Here is a 13,057-nt window from a genome sequence, read left to right as displayed (position 1 = left end):
AAGCAGAAATCAAGGGATGCAAACAGGTGCAGATGTGAACAAAGAATTATATTTTGTAGAGTTGGTTCTTTACAGCAGCTTGTAAATGTCACCAATGCTGACTTCAAAATGAATAACTGCAAATACATCACACCACTAATGTCAAACACAGCTTTTTCAGTCACTAATCATGTTTAATACGGCAACTCATCACAGTTGTTGAATTTTTGTTATTTTATGGAAAGTTTAGGAACTCATGCACACAAAAAGCACTTAGTTAGCCTTGTTTAGCCCATAAAATGTGTTTTATCTTCGGAATCTTGAATGCAGCACCACAGCAACCAGTTTGGGCGGGCAAGACACTGGCCAGTGCAGAATTATGCTCATGCTCAGCCTCTTACCCTTCCCAGGAAGTCGTCATCATCAAAATACCCTGCCTGATCTCTGGAAAGAAGCTCCTCACACACAGGGAGGTCGCCCTCTGTTTGACACTCCCGTGAACCTTCTGAATCATAAGCAAATTCACAGAGACTTTCGCTGCCAGAAGAGAAGCGCTTGTAATCTTCCACTCGGAGGAAAGGGTGACCAGTGTACTGAGGGCTCCCTTTCAGGAAGCTGACATCAGGGCTACTCCCAGGCATTGGGGACGGGGGTTCGGAAATGTGATAGGTAATCTCACGTTCCAGTTTCACATCTTCTGGTTCAGAGAAGTCAGAGAAGGCTTGTCTGCAGTCAAAGAATTCCACATCCGAGTCAGAGTGCTGCGGAGATTCCGATCCCTTAATGAGTTCCTTTGGATCATCCGATTCAAATTCAGAGAGCGTTTTCTCAAATTCTGAGAGAACTCTGTTGAAGTCTGGGGAAAACTCTAAGTCTTCAGCCTTTTCAGACTCTCCCTTGGTAGTGGCTTCAGTCACAACCTGAGCTGAAATAGAGTCACTGAAAACTGGAGACACTGGACTCAAATCATTCAAGGAAGCTTGACTACATTCAGAAACTCTCAGGGACTGATGTCCTGAAAATACTGCTTCATAATCTGGTGGGACTAAAAACTGAGTTGACATGGGTGAAAAAAGCTCACAGGACTGTGCTTTCTTATGGGACAACTCCCACTCTGAGTACCCATGCGATACATCTGACTTTAGACATGATGTCTTCTCAGATGCAGTTAGAATTGGAGTAACAGTTCTGTGGGTTGTGCATGAATTCCGGTCAGGTAGCTGAAGGGGAACTGATTTCAATGGCTTGTCATCAGTAATCAGCACACCTATTTTACTGGTGTCTTGTGCCACTGTTGCAGCAGACAGCAGCTTGCTTTCCACTTCATTGTCTGTATGAAACTGTGTATCCTCTGGTGTCTGAGAAGGAGCCTGTAAGTGAACATCAACACGATCTAAATAAGTTCACCAACATGTAGGTTGCTATGCACCATTAAATTCATCTCAACATTTCACCAAGTTAACATCACCGAGCAGTGAGTTTATTTTCCATCCAGCCAACCTCTCATCAGGTTTAGAACAACATATGTGAAGCCATGGCAGGCAAGTTTAAAAGCATCATTAGACAAATAAATCAGAACTGAAGGAAGAGCAATAAATATTTTCCCAACACATTCCGAAAACATTCGATGCATTAACTGCACTCCATTTTGTTATTAGTTCATCACACAGAGTTATTTCCCTCCATCCAAGTGACATGCACTCAGTCTTACCCTTTGTGAGGCTGTCGTGCTCTTTAGTTCTCCAGCACTGACGTGTAGGGTGTTCTTTTCCTTTCTTTTTGTATCCTGAACTGGAGAGGGAGCTTCTTTTTGGAAGTCTTCCTCACAAACGGGGGTTTGCAAGGTTGAGATGCTTTCAGCTTCCGATCCACGCTGCATCCATTCACCGCGAGACAAAACTCCTGATTGCGGTCCCGTCATTTTTTGCCAGTCAGGATTGGCATGTCCTTTGTTAGACTTTGTCTCACTAGTTTGAACGAGTAATGGCGTCACAGCCAATGGCCCTTTGATAGGTAATAACAAAGACTCATCGGGCAATAATGGAGATGTCACATGACTCAAACATTCTGGTTCATCAGTCCCATCCAAACAAAAGCCAAATTCCTCCCCTGACTCAACCGTTTGAGGGCTTAGTGGCCTTGGGCTATCGTCAATCCAACAATCAATAGGTAAAGCAACAAACTCAGTGTCTGATGACAAAGACACTGGTGAAGATGATCTATCAACATGGGTAGCATCCAAAAAATAAGAAGACAATATTCTCATAAACTCAGGTACTGGTGAGTCAGGCATTAGTTGTCTGAACTCATTGACAGATGATATGGATTCAGGTGAGGATGGTCTGTCAGTCTCACTGATTCTTGATGAGATGACCATAAGCTCGCACTCTGAATCTGACCCCATTGATTCAGGTGATGATGACCTATATGTAGTGGTGTAGTCCTCCAATGATACTGTAAACTGAGGGATGGGAGAGTCTGGAGACAGTGACCTGTTATCATTGAACTCAGGCATCGATTCTGGAGATGATGCTCTTCTGTCAGCCATTTGCATGGCAGATTCAAGTGACATAGGTCTGTATTCAGGCAGTGACTGAGATGATAACGGCCTGTCTCTCCCATTCTGATCCTCTGACAGTGCAGATTCTGGAGATGATGGCCTGCATTCTGCAAACTGAGATTCGTAATTTCCAAATGGCATATAATCTATATCTGATGCTGAAGTTTCAGGTGAAGATGATGTTGATCTCTGGAACAGTATGCATTCTGGCAATGCCACTGTAAATTCAGGTATGGGAGAATCTGGTGAGAGTGGTCTAAAGTTATTGACTGATGTTACAGATTCTGGTGATGATGCTCTTGCTTCTATCACCATGGCTGAACTAGGGGACATGGGTCTGTAGTCTACCAAGGATTCTGGTGAATAGCGTAGATCATCATCCTCTGTGTCGGATACTGATACAACCACCCAATCATCATCAGACCCTGTTTGTGCCTCAGGGGCAGGTATTTCAAATGTGTACTTAGCCTGTCTGTATGGAGCGGCTCCCGAAGATGAAATGTATTCGATCATTGGTGGAGGTGACACTGATGGTACTGTGGCAATGGCATCTTGCTCATTTTTATCTTTTACTTGACTATCTTGTTTATCATCTGGAGCACTCCTTTCATATTCTGTTGTGCTGCCAATAAATTGCATAAGCCCTGTTTTACTGCTGAAAGTTTCTCCCACATACTGAGGATCACGTACTTGAGAAATCAGCTTCCACAACTCTGCATCATAAATGAGATTATACTCAGCTACAGTGATGGCTGATTCCTCAAGTGAAGTAGGTGCCATTGTTGATAAAACAGTGCTATCAATGGTTGTTTCATTGAAAGTTGGAACTTTTAATGCAGTTATTGATGATTTGGGTGCCAACAGTAATTCTTCCTTATCTGATTCAATAGACTCTGGTGATGCTGACCTCTCTTCTGTACAAAATGGGTCTAAAGTTTGTGACAAATCATCTGAATCTGAAAATTCAGTGGGTGATATGTCTCTGACAGTCATGAGATTTTCTACAAAGGTCTTTGTAAAATCCGGTATTGGTGATTCAGGGGGCAGGGGTTTACATTCATCATCTGATCTCTCTAACTGAGGTGATACTGGTCTCATGTCAGTGACTTCTATGTCATACGAAGCAAAACCACATTCCATATCTGACAATACTGATTCTGGTGAGGAACACCCAAAGTATGTTTCTGCTGTCGTGGTCTCAAGAACATTTTGTGTAAACCAAGGAAGAGGTGAGTCTGGAGACAACCTCTTGTGTTCATCATGTGACTGAGTAGATTCTGGAGATACTGATTGGATGTTTCCAAGTAACATCAATGCCACAGGTGACAAAGGTTTGTATTCTGGTATGGATTCAACTGATAGTGGCCTCTCTTGTATTTCTGATCCTATTGATTCAGGAGAATCTGGTCTATCCTCAACAACATAATCCATGGACATCAAAAACTCACTCAAAGCATACTCAATATCTGATTCAATGGATTCAGGGGAGGGTGATCTATACCCAACATTCACAATAACATGTTCATGTACTGGTGTGTAGTCAGCTATGGGTGAGTCTGGTGACAGAGCCTGGTATTCATCTCCAGATGTTCCTGAGCCAAGTGAAGAAGGTCTATTGCCATAAACTAGTGATCCTAGGCTAAGAACAATGTATTCTATATCAGAACATGTTGACTCGGGGGATGTCGACCTATGTCCAAAAATAGTTTCAGGAATTCCAAACATTGGTTGCATGAAGTCAGGTATAGGTGAATCAGGTGAAAGTCTGATTGATGCTCGGGAATCAAGAGATGAAGGTCTGCTTTCCAAAAATGTTGGGAAAGGTAATTCCATTTCCATATCTGACAACATTGACTCAGGTGAAGTGGACCTTAAGTCCATGTGAGATATGGTGGACTCATGTAGCGCCTGTGTAAAATCAGGAATGGGTGAGTCAGGAGAAAGAGGTCTAAATTCATCATTGGATGCAGTTGAACCAGGAGATGCTGCTCTTTCCTCAAACAGCCAGGGGATGCATAGATCTGTCTCTAAATCATCATCTGAATATACTGATTCAGGTGAAATGGATCTGTATCTTACCCTTAACATAGTGGGTGCGCTCATGGTGTACTGGGGTAGTGGAGAGTCAGGAGACAAACATCTAAGATCAGAGTCAGACACCCCTGATTGATGGGATTCTGCTCTGTCTTCAAATTCAAACATCTGTGAAATCAAAAGAGCATGTTCTGTTTCTGACGTCTCTGATTCAGGTGACATTGACCTGTAAGCATTAAACTCAGGATGTGTATCTAGCAAAGCCTGTCTGAAGTCAGGTACAGGGGAATCAGGAGAAAGTCCTCTGTATTTACTCAGAGACGCTAAGGACTCAGGAGAAGAAGGTCGGTCTTCTATGATTATCGGAAAAGATATCTCCATTTCCATGTCCAAATCGGACAACACTGACTCAGGCGAAATGGATCTCAAGTCCATGTGAGATATGGTGGACTCATGTAGCGCCTGTGTAAAATCAGGAATGGGTGAGTCAGGAGAAAGAGGTCTAAATTCATCGTTGGATGCAGTTGAACCAGGAGATGCTGCTCTTTCCTCAAACAGCCAGGGGATGCATAAATCTGTCTCTAAATCATCATCTGAATGTACTGATTCAGGTGAAATGGATCTGTATCTTACTCCTAACATAGTGGGTGCACTCATGTTGTACTGGGGTAGCGGAGAGTCAGGAGACAAACATCTAAGATCAGAGTCAGACACCCCTGATTGACGGGATTCTGCTCTTTCCTCAAATTCAAACATCTGTGAAATCAAAAGAGCATGTTCTATTTCTGACGTCTCTGATTCAGGTGACATTGACCTGTAAGCATTAAACTCAGGATGTGTATCTAGCAAAGCCTGTCTGAAGTCAGGTACAGGGGAATCAGGAGAAAGTCCTCTGTATTTACTCAGAGACACTAAGGACTCAGGAGATGAAGGTCGGTCTTCTATGATTATCGGAAAAGATATCTCCATTTCCATGTCCAAATCGGACAACACTGACTCAGGCGAAATGGACCTCAAGTCCATGTGAGATATGGTGGGCTCATGTAGTGCCTGCCTGAATTCAGGAATGGGTGAGTCAGGAGAAATAGGTCTAAATTCATCGTTGGATGCAGTTGAACCAGGAGATGCTCCTCTTTCCTCAAAAAGCCAGGGGATGCATGAATCTGTCTCTAAATCATCATCTGAATATACTGATTCAGGTGAGATGGATCTGTATCTTACTCCTAACATAGTGGGTGCACTCATGGTGTACTGGGGTAGCGGAGAGTCAGGAGACAAACATCTAAGATCAGAGTCAGACACCCCTGATTGACGGGATTCTGCTCTTTCCTCAAATTCAAACATCTGTGAAATCAAAGGAGCACATTCTATTTCTGACGTCTCTGATTCAGGTGACATTGACCTGTAAGCATTAAACTCAGGATGTGTATCTAGCAAAGCCTGTCTGAAGTCAGGTACAGGGGAATCAGGAGAAAGTCCTCTGTATTTACTCAGAGACGCTAAGGACTCAGGAGATGAAGGTCGGTCTTCTATGACCTTTGGGAAAGATAATTCCATTTCCATGTCCAAATCTGACAACACTGACTCAGGCGAAATGGATCTCAAGTCCATGTGAGATATGGTGGACTCATGTAGTGCCTGCCTGAATTCAGGAATGGGTGAGTCAGGAGAAAGAGGTCTAAATTCATTGTTGGATGCAGTTGAACCAGGAGATGCTGCTCTTTCCTCAAACAGCCAGGGGATGCATAAATCTGTCTCTAAATCATCATCTGAATATACTGACTCAGGTGAGATGGATCTGTATCTCACTCCTAACATAGTGGGTGCACTCATGGTGTACTGGGGTAGTGGAGAGTCAGGAGACAAACATCTAAGATCAGAGTCAGACACCCCTGATTGACGGGATTCTGCTCTTTCCTCAAATTCAAACATCTGTGAAATCAAAAGAGCATGTTCTATTTCTGACGTCTCTGATTCAGGTGACATTGACCTGTAAGCATTAAACTCAGGATGTGTATCTAGCAAAGCCTGTCTGAAGTCAGGTACAGGGGAATCAGGAGAAAGTCCTCTGTATTTACTCAGAGACACTAAGGACTCAGGAGAAGAAGGTCGGTCTTCTATGATTATCGGAAAAGATATCTCCATTTCCATGTCCAAATCGGACAACACTGACTCAGGCGAAATGGACCTCAAGTCCATGTGAGATATGGTGGGCTCATGTAGTGCCTGCCTGAATTCAGGAATGGGTGAGTCAGGAGAAAGAGGTCTAAATTCATCGTTGGATGCAGTTGAACCAGGAGATGCTCCTCTTTCCTCAAAAAGCCAGGGGATGCATGAATCTGTCTCTAAATCATCATCTGAATATACTGATTCAGGTGAGATGGATCTGTATCTTACTCCTAACATAGTGGGTGCACTCATGGTGTACTGGGGTAGCGGAGAGTCAGGAGACAAACATCTAAGATCAGAGTCAGACACCCCTGATTGACGGGATTCTGCTCTTTCCTCAAATTCAAACATCTGTGAAATCAAAGGAGCACATTCTATTTCTGACGTCTCTGATTCAGGTGACATTGACCTGTAAGCATTAAACTCAGGATGTGTATCTAGCAAAGCCTGTCTGAAGTCAGGTACAGGGGAATCAGGAGAAAGTCCTCTGTATTTACTCAGAGACGCTAAGGACTCAGGAGATGAAGGTCGGTCTTCTATGACCTTTGGGAAAGATAACTCCATTTCCATGTCCAAATCGGACACCATTGACTCAGGCGAAATGGACCTCAAGTCCATGTGAGATATGGTGGACTCATGTAGTGCCGGCCTGAACTCAGGAATGGGTGAGTCAGGAGAAAGAGGTCTAAATTCATCGTTGGATGCAGTTGAACCAGGAGATGCTCCTCTTTCCTCAAAAAGCCAGGGGATGCATAAATCTGTCTCTAAATCATCATCTGAATATACTGATTCGGGTGAGATGGATCTGTATCTTACTCCTAACATAGTGGGTGCACTCATGGTGTACTGGGGTAGCGGAGAGTCAGGAGACAAACATCTAAGATCAGAGTCAGACACCCCTGATTGACGGGATTCTGCTCTTTCCTCAAATTCAAACATCTGTGAAATCAAAGGAGCATGTTCTATTTCTGACGTCTCTGATTCAGGTGACATTGACCTGGAAGCATTAAAGTCAGAATATGTATCTAGCAAAGCCTGTCTGAAGTCAGGTACAGGGGAATCAGGAGAAAGTCCTCTGTATATACTCAGAGACGCTAATGACTCAGGAGAAGAAGGTCGGTCTTCTATGATCATTTTCATGTCCAAATCGGACAACACTGACTTAGGCGAAATGGACCTCAAGTCCATGTGAGATATGGTGGACTCATGTAGTGCCTGCCTGAATTCAGGAATGGGTGAGTCAGGTCTGTCTTGAATGCAAAATTCTGAAGGAAAAAATCCTGATGAATCCATGAATTCTGAGGCACCTGATTCAGGTGAGGACAATCTATATCCACCAACTAAAGCAAGACAGTTCTGTAACTCTGGCCTAAAGTCAGGCACTGGCGAGTCAGGAAAGAGATCCCTATGTTGGCTCAGTGATCCCTCTGATTCAGGAGATGATAACCTTGACTCAATAGATAAAGCAGCAACATCAAATTGCTCAATTTGATCTGTATCTAACACAGGTTCGGAGGGTGGTGCCCTGTGATGTTCCACTGGAGCTTCAGGAAACGAGACGGAAAGTTGGTGAATGGGTGAATCTGGATACAAAGGTCTATACTCATCCACAGAGTTGCCTGTCTCCTGGGTATCAGACCTCAGAGCACTCAGTAACTTCAGGGCCTCAGGTGAGAGAGGTCTGTATTTGGCCTCATAGTCAGGTGACCTACATGTCTCTTCTGTATATGAATCAAGGGAAACATATTCTTTACTAGTCTCCGTATATTGAAATACTTCAGCTCTGCTTACAAGGGCCTCTCCTAAATAATGGGGGTCATATAGTTGACTTATAAGCTGGTTATCTCTAAATGTTGCATCAGTAGTCAATTGCCTTTCTTCAAGCATGGAAACAACTGATTCAGGTGAGTCTGCTCTCTGGTCTGTAAAAGGCTCTGAAGTTGAAAACCCATATTTGATAGCATCTGCAGGTATTACTGAACTAGGTGATGAAGGTTTGCTTTTGCTACAAGGCCAGGGCATGCAAAGGTCTGATTCCTCATTTGACACTGCTGATTCTGGTGAATATGGCTGATATTGTGCAATATCAGCAAATTCAAAGGAAAATTGGGGAACTGGGGAGTCTGGAGACAAATCTTTTAAACACTCTGGAGAATCAGCCCTGAATGCACTCATTAATATCAATTCCCCTGGTGATAATGGCCTGTATTCTGACTCAGAATCAGGGGACGTTGGTCTCTCTTTCCCCTCAATCTTTGTTTGCATTGCTTGTAAAACATAATCATCAGATGAATCTACAATGTCCAACTTCACACCATCCTCTAACTCTTCCTCTTTCCCATTTGAATTTTCCAGAACATACTCAATTCTTGTTCCAGCATACTCGAAAACACCGGTTTTACTGCAAAAAGTCTCCCCTACATAGAGAGGATCACGTATTTGAGAAATGAGCTTCCAAAGTTCAGCATCATAAACAAGTCTATATACTGGCACCCGTATTGCCTTTAGAGGTAAAGTTTTACTACTACCACCCAATGGCCTCTCTGTGGTCTCAGATACTGATTCTGGTGAGTCAGGTCTCTGCTCGCAAATATCTATGTCTACACTTGATTGTGCATATTCAACATCAGAAACCACTGACTCAGGAGAAGATGATCTATGAGCAATAAATGAAACTGATTCAGTTAGCCCTGTTCTGAATTCTGGTATTGGTGAGTCACCTCTGTAGTCATCTCCAGAAACTACTGAATCAGGTGAGGATGGTCTCACTTCAGAAGACAATTGTGACAGAGACATAGACCAATATTCTGAATCTGAACAAACTGAAACAGGTGACAAGGATCTTTCCAGTGTGCTCCAAACAGCAAATTCTGGAATAGCCTGTCCAAACACAGGAATGGGTGACTCAGGTGAAAGTAGTCTGTTTTCATCTATGGAATCTGGGGATGATGGTCTGTTCTCAGTGAGCAATAATGACTCACAATCTGATTCTAGATCATAGGTTATTGATTCAAGTGATGAAGAACGATCCACTCTAGCAATTACAACTGATTCTGGTAAAGACTGTCTAAACTGAGGAATAGGGGAGTCGGGTGATAGTGCCCTGTATCTGTTTACAGATGCTACTGAATCAGGAGATGCTGGTCTGTCCTCAAAAAGAAATGAAATGTTAAAATCAGTCCCCAGATCCAGATCCAGATCTGACAATACTGACTCTGTTGACACTGATCTGTGATAAACTGGAGAGGGTCCAAAGAAAGAGGTAAAGTAATGAGGAATAGGGGAATCTGGTGTTAAAGCTCTCTGACTATCGACAGATCTGCCTGAGTGGGAGGAATCTGGTCTAAGTGCGTCCAGCACCAACAGCGATTGTGGTGACATGGGTCTATATTCTGCTTCAGAATCTGGTGAAAGTGATCTTTGATAATTTTCCAATTGCAAAGCAACAGCTTCATCTTCAATTGCTAAATCTGACTTTGTCTCATAAGACTCTGTGCTTGTTCCAGCAAACTGAAAGACTCCTGTTTTACTCATGAAGGTTTCTCCTACATACTGTGGGTCACGAATTTGAGAGATGAGCTTCCAAAGTTCCACATCATATGCTAAACTGTAGACTGGCACTGAATGCCCACCAGGTAATTGCTGATCTTCAGGTACAGCAAATGCTGATGACAACGATAGAACATTAGATGCAGTTTCCGGAGACAAAAGGGGTGACGGAGCTTTATCAGTTTCTTGTGTCTCTTCATCTGTTTTAGTTATGAACTCAGATGATTTCTTTTGGCATTTTTCAACATTCTGCACATGTTCATAATCAGTTTTGACAGATCTTATCTCCTCCATTAAGGGATCCTTTGAGTTTACGTCATCATACAACTCATGAGATAATTCTTCCGTAATTATATCAGCTGACAAGACCTCAGATTCTGCTGGTGCTGTAACAATGTTTAGGTTAGACTGACTGCCATGAGGTACCACTGATTGTGTCTTGTGTGCGCCAGTTTCATTATGTTTTATAGGGTTTTCTTCTTCAGATTGTTTTGTTTCAGACTGCTTTTTCACATATGTGTCTACAAAGACTTTAGCTCCTGTTGGTTGTGTCATGTCTTCCTCAAGCGTTAGGTCAGTTACAGGATTAGGCAATGGCCCATAATCACTTACAGAACCACTAGAATCAGGAGATAAAGGCCTTTTCTCAAAATATGACAGCAATGGCATGGCCTCATATTCTGTATCTGACAACACAGATTCTGGTGATGATGAATGATAATTTATAGTAACAGCATGATGTACAGTTGGTGTATATTGTGTTATGGGAGAATTTGTAGACAGACACTCATTGAATGTTTCTAATTCAGGAGGGGATGCTCTAATATCTACCATTGCTGACTGTGTAGACATCGGTCTGTCGTCAGGCACTGACTCTGGTGAAAATAGTCTTTCCTCAAAATCAGACAAAGATATAACAACCCAATCATCATCATATTCAGACACTGATTCCACTAGTGTTGGTAGTTTGTTCTTTGAATTAGATATTGACGGTTCAGGTAATTTTGTTCTATGATCTGCAGGTATGGAATCATGCACTACCTCTGCAGATTTAATTGATTCAGGGGAGGGTGATCTATGCCCAAAGACAGGTAAAACAGGTTCAGATTCATCTCCAGATGCAACTGAAGCAGGTGATGAAGCTCTATCTTCATGGTTAAGTGATGCTGGAGACACGGAGCCATAATCTACATCTGAGCATACTGATTCAGGTGAAGTGGATCCCTCCCTTATCATTACAACAGATGAGTCAGGGTAGTTGTCACTGAATTCAGGTATAGGTGAATCAGGTGACAAGACTTTGTATTTGTTGACAGATGCTACAGATTCTGGGGATGTTGGCCTGTCTTCACAAAGCGTTGATAGCAAACATACTGTTTGATATTCCATATCTGATGACACTGGTGGTGATGATGACTGACATTGACAAGTTGTAAAAGACTCAGAGACTTGTCTAAATTCTGGGATAGGGGAGTCTGGTGGGAGCCAACAATGAGCAGTGATGGATTCAGGAGATGATGGTGTCATCTCATGGTAATCAGGAGTCAGATGCTCAGAGGATGTAAAAAAACACTGCTCCGTTTCTAAAATGATGGACTCAGGTGACGATGCTCTGTCTTCTATGTTGAAAGTTAATGACTGAGGTGAGGTGGATCTCTCACCACTATAATCGCTGCCTAGAGATACTGGAGTTCCAAATGGTCTTTTGTTTGAAACCATTGGTGTTAATGGCCTTTCCTCTGCTTCTGGTGTTAACAGCGTAGAAGTGCCTCCTGGCGCACTCAGTAATGATTGCCCCTGGGCAGAAGCTTCAACATCACCAGTTTCCCAGAGAAAAACAAGAGGTGGTAGGGGAGACAAGGGCCTAAACTGAGGTATTGGAGAATCAGGTGCAAGAAAATTCAGCTCATTTACTGATGACACTGATTCAGGTGATGAGGCCCTACTCTCTGTCAGTAATATTGCTGTATCAGTCACACATTCAGGTGAAGATGATCTATCATGAATGAAGCTATGAAGTTCACAAATCGTTTCAGAAGTGGATTCTGGTAAACGGGATCTATATCTGGATGCTTCAACCTCAGATGTAGAATCTACATAGACCACAACCTCATTTTCAGGTTCATTCTGTCTGAATGACAGTGTTTCCTCAGCTCCTGATATAACTGATATAGCAAAAGTTGAGTCATGTGACATCTGAACAGAGCTGGTTGAGCTCATGAGGTTTTGAGACAATAAGCCTGGAATGGCACAACTGACATCAGAGGGACCTGCTAATGCCTGAGTGGCAGTATCCTGGGTTTGTTTCATGCCATGTAGAGATTTGACCTGAAGGTCACCGGAAATTGAGGCCTGGTCGATCTCAAGCATAGACTTTGAAACATCGTCATCAACGTTTGTGTGTCTGGCAGCTCCTTTTAACTCATCTTTCCTGACTCCAACTTGAATTGCGTCCTCAGGGGACGCATTCATAGGCACCACAGACACATCCTCACTATCTGAACCCACCAGGTCATCATCGTATCCATACAGGACTTTATAGAGTCGACGTGAAACTTCATCCATGTGTCGTCTGGCCATTTGGTTGGTCTGCGTGGATTCTGTCATTGCATTACCAGAACCAGGAGTAGGCTGAGTTGGTCTTTGTTCATTCAGTTGTTGTGTAAAGCAAATGTTTTCAGAGACCTCATTGGTTTCCGTAAGCTCCATAGACAGTTTCCTGAAGTCTTGCTCAGCTTGATCACATTCAATCAAACTATCTCCAAA

General features: G+C 43.0%; 1 protein-coding gene across 1 annotated transcript in view; it reads right to left on the bottom strand.

Moving 5' to 3' along the window:
• ank2b (ankyrin 2b, neuronal) overlaps positions 1–13,057 on the bottom strand; it is a 102,653-nt gene that overhangs the window by 5,624 nt on the left and 83,972 nt on the right. The window lies entirely within an intron of this gene.

Source organism: Enoplosus armatus, chromosome 23 (assembly GCF_043641665.1).
Source record: "Enoplosus armatus isolate fEnoArm2 chromosome 23, fEnoArm2.hap1, whole genome shotgun sequence".
Classification (NCBI taxonomy): Eukaryota; Metazoa; Chordata; class Actinopteri; order Centrarchiformes; family Enoplosidae; genus Enoplosus; species Enoplosus armatus.
This window is presented reverse-complemented; position numbering and strand designations above follow the sequence as displayed.